Source organism: Neofelis nebulosa, chromosome 6 (assembly GCF_028018385.1).
Source record: "Neofelis nebulosa isolate mNeoNeb1 chromosome 6, mNeoNeb1.pri, whole genome shotgun sequence".
NCBI classification, from domain to species: domain Eukaryota; kingdom Metazoa; phylum Chordata; class Mammalia; order Carnivora; family Felidae; genus Neofelis; species Neofelis nebulosa.
Window position 1 is genome coordinate 110,446,835 of NC_080787.1, and position 12,737 is coordinate 110,459,571.

The 12,737-nt window shown below is 36.8% G+C and overlaps 1 protein-coding gene and 1 long non-coding RNA gene across 4 annotated transcripts in view; one reads left to right on the top strand and one right to left on the bottom strand.

The window, feature by feature from the left end:
- CEP85L (centrosomal protein 85 like) overlaps positions 1-12,737 on the bottom strand; it is a 172,871-nt gene that overhangs the window by 13,933 nt on the left and 146,201 nt on the right. The gene's annotated exons all lie outside the window — the stretch shown is intronic.
- LOC131514768 (uncharacterized) overlaps positions 1-12,737 on the top strand; it is a 34,034-nt gene that overhangs the window by 5,983 nt on the left and 15,314 nt on the right. Inside the window, exon 2 of one of the 2 annotated variants that reach the window (XR_009263263.1) lies at positions 4,965-5,145. The exons of the other annotated variant lie outside the window; for it this stretch is intronic. This is a non-coding gene — a long non-coding RNA (uncharacterized LOC131514768). The remainder of the gene's footprint in view (positions 1-4,964; positions 5,146-12,737) is intronic. 2 annotated transcript variants of the gene reach the window in all.

The following is a 12,737-nucleotide window of genomic DNA, read 5'->3' on the forward strand; positions in this document are numbered from 1 at the left end:
GGTACTTATGAAACAGTCCTTTAAGAGGGGAAAGAGTTCACAGATAAACTTATCCTAAAAGGACCATATGTTGTATAACCTCTAGACTAATATGAGGGTATGAGTGCCATAGCTGTCTGACACAACATTCTATCTATAAGATTATTTCTCTATCCTAAATTGTATGAAAAAGCATATGTTTAAAGCTTAAGAAAAAAAGAGAAAGGAAAATTTCTAGTCATCTTAGAACGGGATTACTAACATTAAAAACTTTAATTTTCAAATGTCTACAGTATGTCTATAAATTTCCAGTTAATCATCTTTTAAAAATTCTAAGTTACTAACCTATATATATTTATCACATTCTTTAAAAAAAATTTTTTTTAATGTTTATTCATTTTTGAGAGAGAGAGAGGGTGGGGGAGGGGCAGAGAGAAAGGGAGATAACAGAATCTGAAGCAGCTCCAGGATCTGAGCTGTCACCACAGAGCCTGATATGGGGCTGGAACTCACAGACTATGCGATAATGACCTGAGCCACTTAACCAACTGAACCACCCAAGCACCCCTATCACAATCATTCTTAAAGCTGAAAAATGGTTTTAAAAACATTTGTTGTTTTGATCTAAATATCTAGAAATGCTATCTTTTGTCCCATAAACAAAACAGCTCAAATGAAGGAAAGACAGCTGTGCCTTCACCAAAAAATATCATGTATTCCACAAACGCGATTTAAGAGAAAGTATTTTGATTAAAAACTTATGTTAACAGTTTTACTATATAAACACACACAACTCCATCCCAAACAATGCACCTATATGTGCGCGCGCACACACACACACACACACACCACACAAAAACACCATACAAGAGTTTCACAAATACATTTCTTCATGCAATCATTCATTTAGCAAAAATTATAACCAAGCACAGTCTGTGCACTGGATGATGATGCCTCAGTGAATAAACAGTCAAAACTCTGGCCCTTTCATAACTTTTACTAGGAAGTAAAAGATCAAAGAAAATAAACAATGTGTAAGTTACATAGTATTTTGTATTAGAAATTGACTAGCACTTTGGAGAACAAATTCAGCATGGCAAGGGAGAGGAAGTGGAGATCGCAAATGGAGCAGAGTATAGGCTCATGGAAAAAAGGTGACGTTTGAGCAATGGCTTGAAGGAGGTGAAAGACTGCATCTCATAGATATCTACAGTGTGTTTCAGTCAGTGCAAAGGTTCTGAGCCAGATGGTGTCTTCTGTGTTGAGAAAAAGCCAGAGAGCCAGGGTGGCAGAAAATAGTAAAAGATGAAGTCAGAGAAAGCACAGATTGTGTAAGGCTGCTGAGCCAGTGAAAAAACTTTGATTTTTACTTTGGAAAAAATGAGGAACCATTGAAAGATTCTGAGAAGAGACATGACATGATCTGGTTTTTGTTTAATAGGTCACTCAGGCTGATGAGAATAGACTTCAGGCAACCAAGGATGGAAGCAGGCAGAAATAATTCATATGGAGAATAAAGATGTGTTGGACCAGGGTGGTCAGGAGAAGTCAGATGCTAGATATATTTTGAAGGTAATAAGATCTGCTCACAAATATGAGGCAGAAGAGAAGGGTAAGTCTAAGGTTTCTGGAGTGAACAAATGGAAGGAAAAATTTTCCATCAATAGAGAAGGGCCTGAACATGGATGGTAGAGTAGGTTTTACTATTTTCTCTTTGGGGAAGGAAAGAAATTCAATTTGGATTTATTATGTCTGATATGTCAAGTGGTACTGTTGAGTAGGGAGTTGGATATACAAGTTGTAAGGTCAGGAAGAATTATGAGCTGGAAGAACTTAGGGAGTAGTGAGCAGACACATTACATGCAAAGCCATGGGACTGGGCAAGATCACTAAGACAAATACAGGTACAGAATTCTAGGAAAGAAACAGACCTTTTTTGAAATATGGTACAACTTTTTGAAAGCATTTTACATGTCTGCACAATAAACTTTAACTTAAATATCACAAATGCAATTAAACGTATCCCCCTAAATTATAAGAAAGAAAACTTCTAATAAGGTACTTTGTCCAATTTTTATACACTAGCCTACTAGTCTGTCTATATCTTTATTATAATAGGATTTATGTTACAGATGTTAAATTTATTGTGTCTAGTTAAATAAAACAAGAAAATAACAATAAAAACTTTAAAAAGAAAGTTCTAAAATTTTTTCATTTAAAATTTTATTGTATGTATTTCAATGATCTAGATATAGGGCATAAGTAAATCAGTTTGAATTTATTGAGAACAGATACAGAGTTTCATGCTGTTATGATTCCATTAGTACAAACACCACTATTCCTGTAACAGCTTACGTAACTATACATGAAAGGTAAGATCATGGCGCTACTAGCATTAGAGATAGCGGTAAGAGGCATGTGTATGTAACAGAAAGGTAGTAATGGCATCTACAAAGCATTAACAAGGGGAATGCATTCTCTGAATGAAATTGATATTTTTTCTCAACACTTTTTATTTTATTTTTAAATAGTTTTTCTTTTGTTTTAATGTTTACTTATTTTGAGAGCAAGTATGCCATGTGCACGAGCAAGTGGGGGAGAGGCAGAGAGAGAATCCCAAGCATGCTCCACACTGTCAGTGCACAGCCGGATGCAGGGCTTGATCTCACAACCCATGAGATCATAACCTGAGCCTAAATCAAGAGTCGGATGCTTAACTGACTGAGCCACCCAGGTCCCCATCAACATCTTTAGAAAAACTAGTTAAAAGAAAGATCATCTCCTAAATGAGCCACTCCTTAAAGACTAGGAGAGGTGGCTGTTTTACCTAATGCATAGAAACAACCACACAGTCAAAAAACTTTTTGACAGAGTCAAAAAGAACCAGAGGAATATATTCCAAATGAAAGAATAAGAAAACCTCAGAAAAAGGCCTTAATGAAACAAAGATAAGTGAGTTCAAAATAGTAGTCATAAAGATTCTCACCAAGGTCAGCAAAACAATGCATGAGCAAAGTGAGAACTTCAACAAATAGAATATATAAGAAAGTACCAAGTAGAAGTCATAGAGCTGAAGAGTAGAATAGCTTAACTAAAAATTTAACAGATGGATTCTACAGCAGACTAAATGAAGCAGAAGAAAGGTCAGTGAACTCAAAGACAGGGCAGACTTCATTCAATCAGAATAGCAACAAGTAGAAGAATGAAGATGGCTTAAGGGACTGAAAGGACAATCCTAAGCAAATCAATATTTGCATTACAGGGTCCCAGAAGGAAGGAAGAAAAAGGGACAGAAACCTTATTTGAAGAAATAATGTCTGAAAACTTCCCTAACCTGGGGAAGGGAAGAGACATCAAGAGCTAAGAAGCCAAGAGAGTTCCAAATATGATGAACCCAATGAGACCCAAAGGGGCACATTATGATTAAATTCAAAACTTAAAGACAAGGAGAGAATCCTAAAAGCAGCAAGAGGAAAATTGTTAATAATTCCCTTGTTATATACAAGGGAACCCCTACAAAATTCTCAACAGATTTTGAGCAGAAACTGTGTAAGCCAGAGGGTGCAGCAAAATCTATTCAAAGAGTTAAAAGTACTGTCAACCAAAAATAGTTAACCCCACAAAGTTGTCCTTCAGAAATGAGGGAGAAATAAAGAATTTTCCAGGGGCACCTGGGTGGCTGTTGGTCAGTTAAGCTTCCCACTTGGGGTCAGGACATGATCTCATGGTTAATGAGTTTGAATCCTGCATCTATGCTGACAGTAGAGAGTCCGCTTCGGAGTCTCTGATCCCACTTCTCTCCTCCTCTCTCTCTACCCCTCCTTAACTCGCACACACTCTCTTCCTCTCAAAAATAAACCTTAAAAAAAAAAAAAAAAAAAAAAAAAAGGAGTTTTCCAGACAAGCAAAAGCTGAAAGAGTTTATCACCACTTGACTAGCCTTACAAGAAATGTTCAAAGGACTTCTTTAGGCTGAAATGAAAGGGTGCTAATTAGTAACAGGAAAACATGTGAATGTATAAATCTCAATGGTAAAAGTAAATATATAGTAAAATTCAAAATAACACTGTAAGGGTGGTGGGTTAATCACTTATAAGGGTAGTATGATGGTTAAAACAAAAAAGTAGTAGAAACAACTAACTGTGATAGTTTGTTAACGGATACATAAGATAAAAAAGAAATAGTGTCAACAAAAATATAAAAAGATGGGAGGACTGCATCAAACTAAAAAGCTGCTGCATAGCCACACACACACACACACACACACAATGAAAAGGCAATCTAACAAATCAGAGAAAATAACTGCAAATCATATCTGTTAAGTGGTTAATATCCAAAATACACAAAGAACTCATAGAACTTAATTAGCAAACAAAAACAATAAAAAATCTGATAAAACATGAAGTAAAATGAGGGCGTTTGGATAGCTCAGTTGGTTAAGCTTCTGACTCCTGATTTCAGCTCAGATCATTATCACATGGTTTGTTGAGTTCGGGCTCTGCATCAGGCTCTGTGCCAACAGCATGGAGCCACGCTGGGATTCTCTCTTTCCCTCTCTTTCTGCCCCTCCCTTGCTCTTCGTCCTCTCTCTCTCTCAAAAAAACTTTTTTTTTAATTTAAAAAATGGGCAGAAATTCTAAATACACATTTTTCAAAGAAAATATACAGATGGCCGACAAGTACATGAAAAAGTGCTTAACATTACTACCTGTCAGAGAAATACAAGTCACAACCACAATGAGATATCGCCTCACATAGTTAGAATGGCCATTATCAAAGACAAGAGATAACAAGCTCTGGTGAGGATGTGGAGAAAAGGGAACCCTTGTGCATTGTTGGTGGGAATGTAAACTCGTGCAACCACTAAGGAAACAAGTATGGAGGTTCCTCAAAATATTAAGAATACAACTACTATACGATTCAGCAATTCTACTTCTGAAAAGCACTAACTCAGAAAGATATCTGCACCCCCATGTTCATTGCAGCATTATTTCTAACAGCCAAGACATGGAAACAAACTATCCACTGATAGATGAATGGATCAAGAATGTGTGATATATACAATCTGGTTTATACAAATGGAATATTAATCCAACAATACAAAACAAGAAAATCTTGTCACCTGCAACAAGGTGGATGGACCCTGAGGGCATTATGCTAAGTGAGGTAAGTCAGACAGAGAAAGGCAAATACCATGTGATCTCACTCACCTATGAAATTAAAAAAAAAAAAAAAAATCCTCAGAGGTAACAGAGAATAAATTAATGGTTGGGGTGCGGAGTGGAATTAGGGAAAGGGGTAAAGAGGTATAAAGTTCCAGTTATAAAATAAGGCCTTGGGGATGTACTGTCCAGCACGATGTCTACAGTTATATTTGAAAATTACTAAGAGAATAGATCTTAAAAGTTCTTATCACCAAAAAAAAAAAAAAAAAGTAAACTATGTGGTGATGGACATAAACTAGATTATTGTGATCATTTCACAATATATAAAATAACAAATCATTAGATTGTACGCCTGAAACTAATATGTTACATATCTGAATAAAAAATAAGTTAACAGTTAAAAAAAAAAAAGGTATAGAGTTAATGGTAACAGCATAAAATTTTGTAGTAACACAAAACTAGGTTCTGGGTCTACACCCTATGTGCTGTGCAACCATGGATAAGTTATTCAACCTTTCTAGGTTCCAAGTTCATCAGAAAGAATTTCCAAACTTGTAAGGTATTGTGAAAATTATGCAGTGTGTATACAGACATTTTGGGTGCCTGCCTAGTCTCAAATCCCACAAGTCACAAGCGGCCATATTTTAAGAATTCTGCACCTCTCAGGTATAGCTCACTGAATCAAGCAGAGTGAACACTTAACCACACCTGAGAACCTGGGATGCAGAGTCTAGGAGTTCATCTCTTCATGATTGGAAATGAACTACAGAATGTAAGAGGCTGCGGACAACTATATTCTGCTATGTGAGCTAAAGAATAAAGGGAGTCTGTGTGCACAGAGAGAAGAGAATGAGACACACTGCAATGAGAGAAGCAACAAAGCCTCTTCTTTCCTGAAGCCTGGTTTTATTCCTTCTGATGTGTTCCACAGTATCGCTACGTTCTTTCTACACAGTGGTTCTGTTTTTGCTTAGGCTAAAGTGAATTGGTTTTTTTGCTTAAAACCAAAAGCCTAAATGACTTTCACTTGGTACAAAATATTTATGCAATAATCACTAATTCTTCCTATACTATTAAAAGGAGCCCATTTCTTACAACCAATCATCATGATGTACACTTTAAATATCTTACAACTTTGTCAATCATACTTCAATAAAGCTGGAAAAAATAAGAGCCTATTCCAATTCAGCACTGTGGGTTTAATTTTCTTGTGGGCAAAGGTTTTTGGTCTGCTTTGTTCACTAGTTATCCTCCAGAAGAATGCCTGGCCCACGGTAGAAACTCAGTTAAAGTTATTGAACAAAAAAAAGATGAGAAAATAACTAAAACCCAATTTAGTTTTTAAGTAAAAGGCTATATTCATTCATTCAAAAATAGTATCTATGCTATACTATACTGTACTAGTGTTCATTTGGATAAGGATTATTCAAAGAGCATAGTGTACCTATTACAAAACTCTTAAATAAATATATCAGAAAACAAAACCAGGCACTTTACTGAATCTCAAGGAGCTAATAATACTACCATATTGCAGAGTGTAATACAGTAAAAATTTCACTTTGGAGGCAAAATTTCCAAATTCTGCTTCTAGGCAACTGAACACAAGGTGCCTTCTACAAGGCTAGTTTTCTGACATGCTCCAGTTTAAGATCTTTCATGCCTGGAGAAGACCCTTAAAACAAGTCTTTCCCCTAAGGCTTACATAAGGAAGATATCAAACTAACCTCTTGTGCCTTTCTTCCTTTCTCTTGGGATGCTTCCCTTTGAAGCAGCCAGGAGCAATGCCAAGAGCACAAACTGAGGTCAGACAGTTATTAGAACTGGAGCTGAGACCTTAGGCATATTTCTTTAAATCTTGGCTATATCATATATAAAAAGATGCTCTGTCTTACCTTGTAAGCTTACTATTGAGGTTTAGAAATAGTAAATATAATCAGAAGCACAGTTTCTGTGCCATGTAATATCTTCCTCATCAGCATCATCACTGATACCTCTGCATTTATTAGGGGCTCCATTTCTCACTTTAGCCTAATTGTGGAGAAATAGTAAATCCCTTTTCCTCCTTCCTACATACTAATAAAAAGAATTTTCAGGGGCGCCTGGGTGGCTCAGTCGATTAGTGTCCAACTTGGGGGTCAGGTCATGATCTCATGGTTTGTGAGTTTGAGCCCTGCACTGGGCTCTGTGCTGACAGCTCAGAGCCTGGAGCCTGCTTCGGATTCATTCTCTCTCTCTCTCTCTCTCTCTCTCAAATAAATAAACATTTAAAAAATTAAGAATTTTCAAAATACTTATAAACTCTAAGATAAAAAAATAAGGAATATGCAAGCACAATTAAAACTGCTATTTTTAGGTTTTTGTTTATAATAATCCAAGACCATGTATAGCTCAAATTCCTTTAACTATCACCTTACTACCTGATTTAACTTTTAAAAAAATCTGTCTGAGAATTCTGCTTCCTGCATGACAGTGTGAGGAGCCCCTCAGACCCACTCCTCAGTGAAAATTATAAAAGAGCACATTTAAAGTTTCTGGAAATGGCCCTAAGAGCACACAGCAAATGAATAAACATATATTCGAGAAAATCTACTGAAAGAACAGCAAAGTCTATAATATTTGAACCAAAACCCACTCCATCTTTATGTTCTCACAGCTCTCAGCGAGATGGAAATTTCACTTCCGACTGGGACAGCCAGTAACACACTGGGCTCTCTGTCCCTAGCTCCCCAGCGGAGAGCTATCTTCCCAGGAGGGGCTGATATCAGCATTTCTCTTCCTGCCCTCTGCTACCTGCACCTGAGGCTAAGTTCCAGACCAGTACAGCCAAAAGGTGGAGACTCCCTTTCTGCCCAGGCTCCTTCACGGACTGAGGCTTTACCTTGGGTACAGCACTGTGGAGACTACTGGGGACCTGACTGCTCTTGCTTTGGCTTCTGTGGCAGGGGTTCCACACTGCGAAAGGCAAGCCAAGATCTAGAGCTATTGCCCACTCTCCTTCCACCGAGTGTTTACCTTCTGGAGTCACTCAGAAGTTTGACATTGTTCCCACCAGCACTGACCTGGCTCAAAGATTTTGCCTGGGGAGAAGCCAGCCACAGAATAGAGAGCTCTAAATGTCTCTCTAAAGGAACTGAATTCATGTGCAGCCGACTGTGAAGTTCAGGCCTAAGGGCACTCTCAAAAACAGTGAAGGTTGTGGCAAAAGGGAGTTGGGAGGAAATTGTTAGATTCATTGAAGGTACAGGCTAAACTACTGGCTGGCGAGATTCTTCGAGAGAAAAAGACAAAGAAATACCTGGGACAAGCACTCCTGGGAACAGAAAAGAATCTCAAACATTAACCTAAGGAGCTCTTCTTCCAAAGGAACCAGAATACATTGGTCTGTGAAGCAATTTATACCACAGGGCATCACTGAAAGCAACAGAGCAATCAGCTGGCAGTTAATGTGTGGTCAAGGAAAGAGTCACAAAGGATCACATATTATATTTATATGAGATGTCTAGAACAGGCAAATCTATAAAGATGGGAAGTAGATTAGTGATTGAGATGGATGGGGAGGAAACAGGGTTTAAGGGAGTGACAACTAAAGGGAAGGGGGTTTATGAGGTGATAAAAAGGTTCCAGAATTGACTGTGGTCTTGGTTCCATGTATCTGAGCATACTAAAAATTACTGAACTGTACACTTTAAATGGGTGAATTGCAGACTATGTGAATTCTATCTCAGTAAAGCTGTTATTTAAAAATTGGCACAATATAAAGAAAAAACAACCTGCCAGGTTCCTCTTCGTAAGCTCTTGATCTGCTTTCAGGCTTATAAGCAAGAACTACCAAAACAATTTAAATGTGTCAAGAACACACCCAGGTTTCTCAGAACTACTTCTCTCTCTCTTTTTTTCTTTTAAATCTCAGTCTTCCCAGTCAATTCCCACTTTGGGAGCTATGAGCCCCCGGCCCCCTGCCCCCCTCCCTCCCAAGGACCCTGACCACACTTCCTACTGGCACCAAGTGGAGGATGCTGCCAGGCCAAGGAAGAACTGCCCAGGGAACATGCTAACAGTGCAGATTTCAAGATTCACCCCAGAGATACTGAGTCATCAGGTTCTCAGTGGGGCCCAGAAATCTAAATAATGTGAATGTTCATACAGCTTTGGTGACCACTCATAGCACACAAGCTCGAGAACATTCCTTCTTGATTCAAGTGAGTGGTCTCTCTTCCTGCCTCAGAGCTCCCCACCTTAGACACAAAGAATTTTTCAGAAGTTACAGGCACCTCTTTTATGTTTTTCACATTTTAATTAACAACTATAATGTGCATGTAACAGGCCTGCATGTACATGAAAGACTGTTCTCTTTAGAAGTACAAACATTGGCAAGAAAGCTTATTTTTTTAAAAACTACTTTTCCTTTGATAAAAGACACTGGTTGCTAGGTTTTTCAAAAATTAGTATTAATTTATGATCAGAATATTTTTAGCTTTTCATGCATTATAAAAGCAATTTCACAAAGGTAAAATGTTTTAAAAATTTAAAAAAAAACTAGGAAGGAAGAACTTCATGTCAGGTCACATCACAAAACTAGGATAACATAAAAACAGGAGGTAAACATCACATAATAATAAAGTGAAAATATTAAACAATTTATCTATTTAGGTTAAAGGAAAGTTAAATTCTGCTTATAAGACATTCTAAAGGTTTATGATCCATTTTCCCACTGTTTCTACTGAGAAAACCTGCTGGATGAAGGCTTTAAGAGAGACTTGCTAAATATTGGAATAAAATCTTTGGAGGCTGTGAAAACATGTTCTCTTGAAGTGATATAAATAGGACAGGCTGTTACAGTTTTGAGATTGGTGGTTCCAACCATGCCTTTAAAAGTGAACAGTCTTAATGACCTTAAAGCATTATTGTATCTTTTATGTTACAATGTTCATTGATAGCTGTCAACTCAGGTCAATTTAAATGGGAAAACTCTTTCAGTGAAGAAACAATTTCAGTATGTTAGGAAAAACAAGTATATCTAACAAACTTTTTTATTCTGTATGTCCTCTGCGGAAAGCTTATAATAGTTATACAAAATGATAACAGCTCACTGGAAACAGGATTATTTATGCAGGTGAAATGTGCTTTTAAGGAATAAATAGGAGGGAAGTCAATGCCCAATGAACTAATTCACATTCCGACTGAAGTCACATTTATGGAAATGATGGGGAATGTTCTATTACAAAATATCTTTTTATACTGTACACTGACAGAAGAAAAACTTCTGGTTTTTGAAAACAGTTTATGAAACCAGTTTAGCTATACTGGTTTCATAAATGTAGACAAAAGCATTATTTCTAAAGGATCAATGAATAAACAAGTTACATGCCTATTAACATCACCTTGATGGGTGAACAAAATAGTAGACAAATCTGTATTTTTACAGCACTAAACTCAGTTTCAAAATCAGGATACTTTTACATAAAGTACTACCTTTCTATATTCAACAACAAATATAATTAAGAGAAGACTGATTTCTCCCCAACATCAGAATCAATAAATCTAAACCAGCTATGTATTTATTTGACTTCTGGTACATAGTGGTAAGCCACAGCTGTATTTTAAATATAGCACTTTCAACTCTGTAACAATGCCTTATTTTTATCTCCTATAAATTGGACAAAAAATGAATATGGCAAGGGATTTCATTTTTCTCTTTTGTCATAAAATTTAAACTGTAAGAATAACCTGCTTACACCCAAGGCAATGCAATACTCCAAAAGTCAGCCAAATGGAATTTGAACAAATTTGGTCATCTCAATAGTTTGCAGGGACATAAAGAAGTAGTGAAACATGACATTCTACTAATACTACATTCGTTTTGTCTACTACACCCTCTAAAATGGAAGAACTTCCTGGCACTGTGGATGAACAAAGAATATGCAAATTGTAATAGCAGTGAAATTTTACAATAAATTTAATATTGTACTGATAGCTTAATGTATAACTCGGGGCACCTGGTGGCTCAGTCAGTTAAGGAACCAACTCTTGATTTCAGCTCAGGTCATGATCCCCTAGTTTGTGGGATCAAGCTCCACACCTGCTTGGGAGTCTCTCTCTCTGCCTCTACCTTGCTTGCACCCTCTCTTTCTAAATAAATAAATAAACTCTAAAAAAAAATTTTTTTAAAGTAATTGTATTAATTCATGTTTAAAAAATGGCTGGAAAGCTCTACTATCACTCACTATAATGTATTTTGTGTTACTTTGCAAATAACATTTTATTTCTAAGATACCTCATTATAAGGTATTTTTTTGTGTTATGCAAAGGAATTTGAAGAAATTAAAAACAGCTATAGCATATAGGAAGGACATCATAATCTATACAGAAGTAAGGCTGGCCATTCCTTATGTAAGCAGGTGGGGAAAAGACTAGGCAGTTAAGGGGAAAAATTTTTTTTAATGTTTATTTATTTTTGAAAGGGGGGTGGGCAGAGGGAGGGAGAGAGAGAGAGAGAGAGACAGACAGACAGACAGACATAGGGTGAGAAGGGGAGGGGCAGAGAGAAAGAGACAAAATCCAAAGCAGGGTCCAGCTCTGAGCTGTCAGCACAGAGCCTGATGCGGGGCTCAAAGTCAGGAACGAACTGCAAGATTGTGACCTGAGAGGAGGTTGGAGGCTTAACTGACTGACCCAGCCAGGTGCCCCAAGACTAGGCAGTTTTAAATAACTAGTAATTAAAGGGAACTGCTCTATTATGTGTATCAACTTGATAATAAGCCCATTAAGTATAGTACAAAGCAACAAAAATTCTTCTTCAACTCAAAGTGTTCTCTTTAAGATTCTCTCTGTGGGATGCCTGGGTGGCTCAGTTAAGCTTCCAACCTTGGCTTAATTCATGGTCTCATGGTTCATGAGTTGGAGCCCCACATCGGGCTCTGTGCTGACAGCTTGGAGCCTGGAGCCTGCGTCAGATTCTGCGTTTCCCTCTCTCTGCCCCTCTCTCACTTGTGTTCTCTTGCTCTCAAAAATAAATAAAAGAAAATATTTAAAAAATAATAAAAAAAGATTCTCTCTGTGATTTCCAATGCTAGGGAAACAACTAGTATCAATTTTTTAGAATAAGCAATATTTTTAGATGTTCACAGAGAACACATCTTTTATATTCATCAGAAACCACCAAATAAAAAAACTAGCTTTTTTAACTGTAAGGGGCCAAAAACTCAAAAGTTTTCATAAGAAACACAAAGCAAAAAATTTTGTCATCATTTTAAAGCATATTTGTCATCCTCTATAATTTTCTATTTAAATATCTTGATAAATATAGCTGCCCTGGACAGTTATCAACATTTACTATCTGTCTCTGTTAGCAAACCATATACAAGATCTATAGATCTAGATGGCCACAATGACTTACTCATTGCTTCAAAAAACAAGACAATAGAATTAATGAGTATATTGTCTAGCCCCAAATATTTGGAAATAAATGCATCTCAATAATTTGATTTTCATTCATTAATTAGTTTGAAAAAATAAAGAAATGTTTACTCAAGCATGTTAAGATCAAAGAATAGAATGGCATATAATTACATATTCTTCTACATATTCATTTAT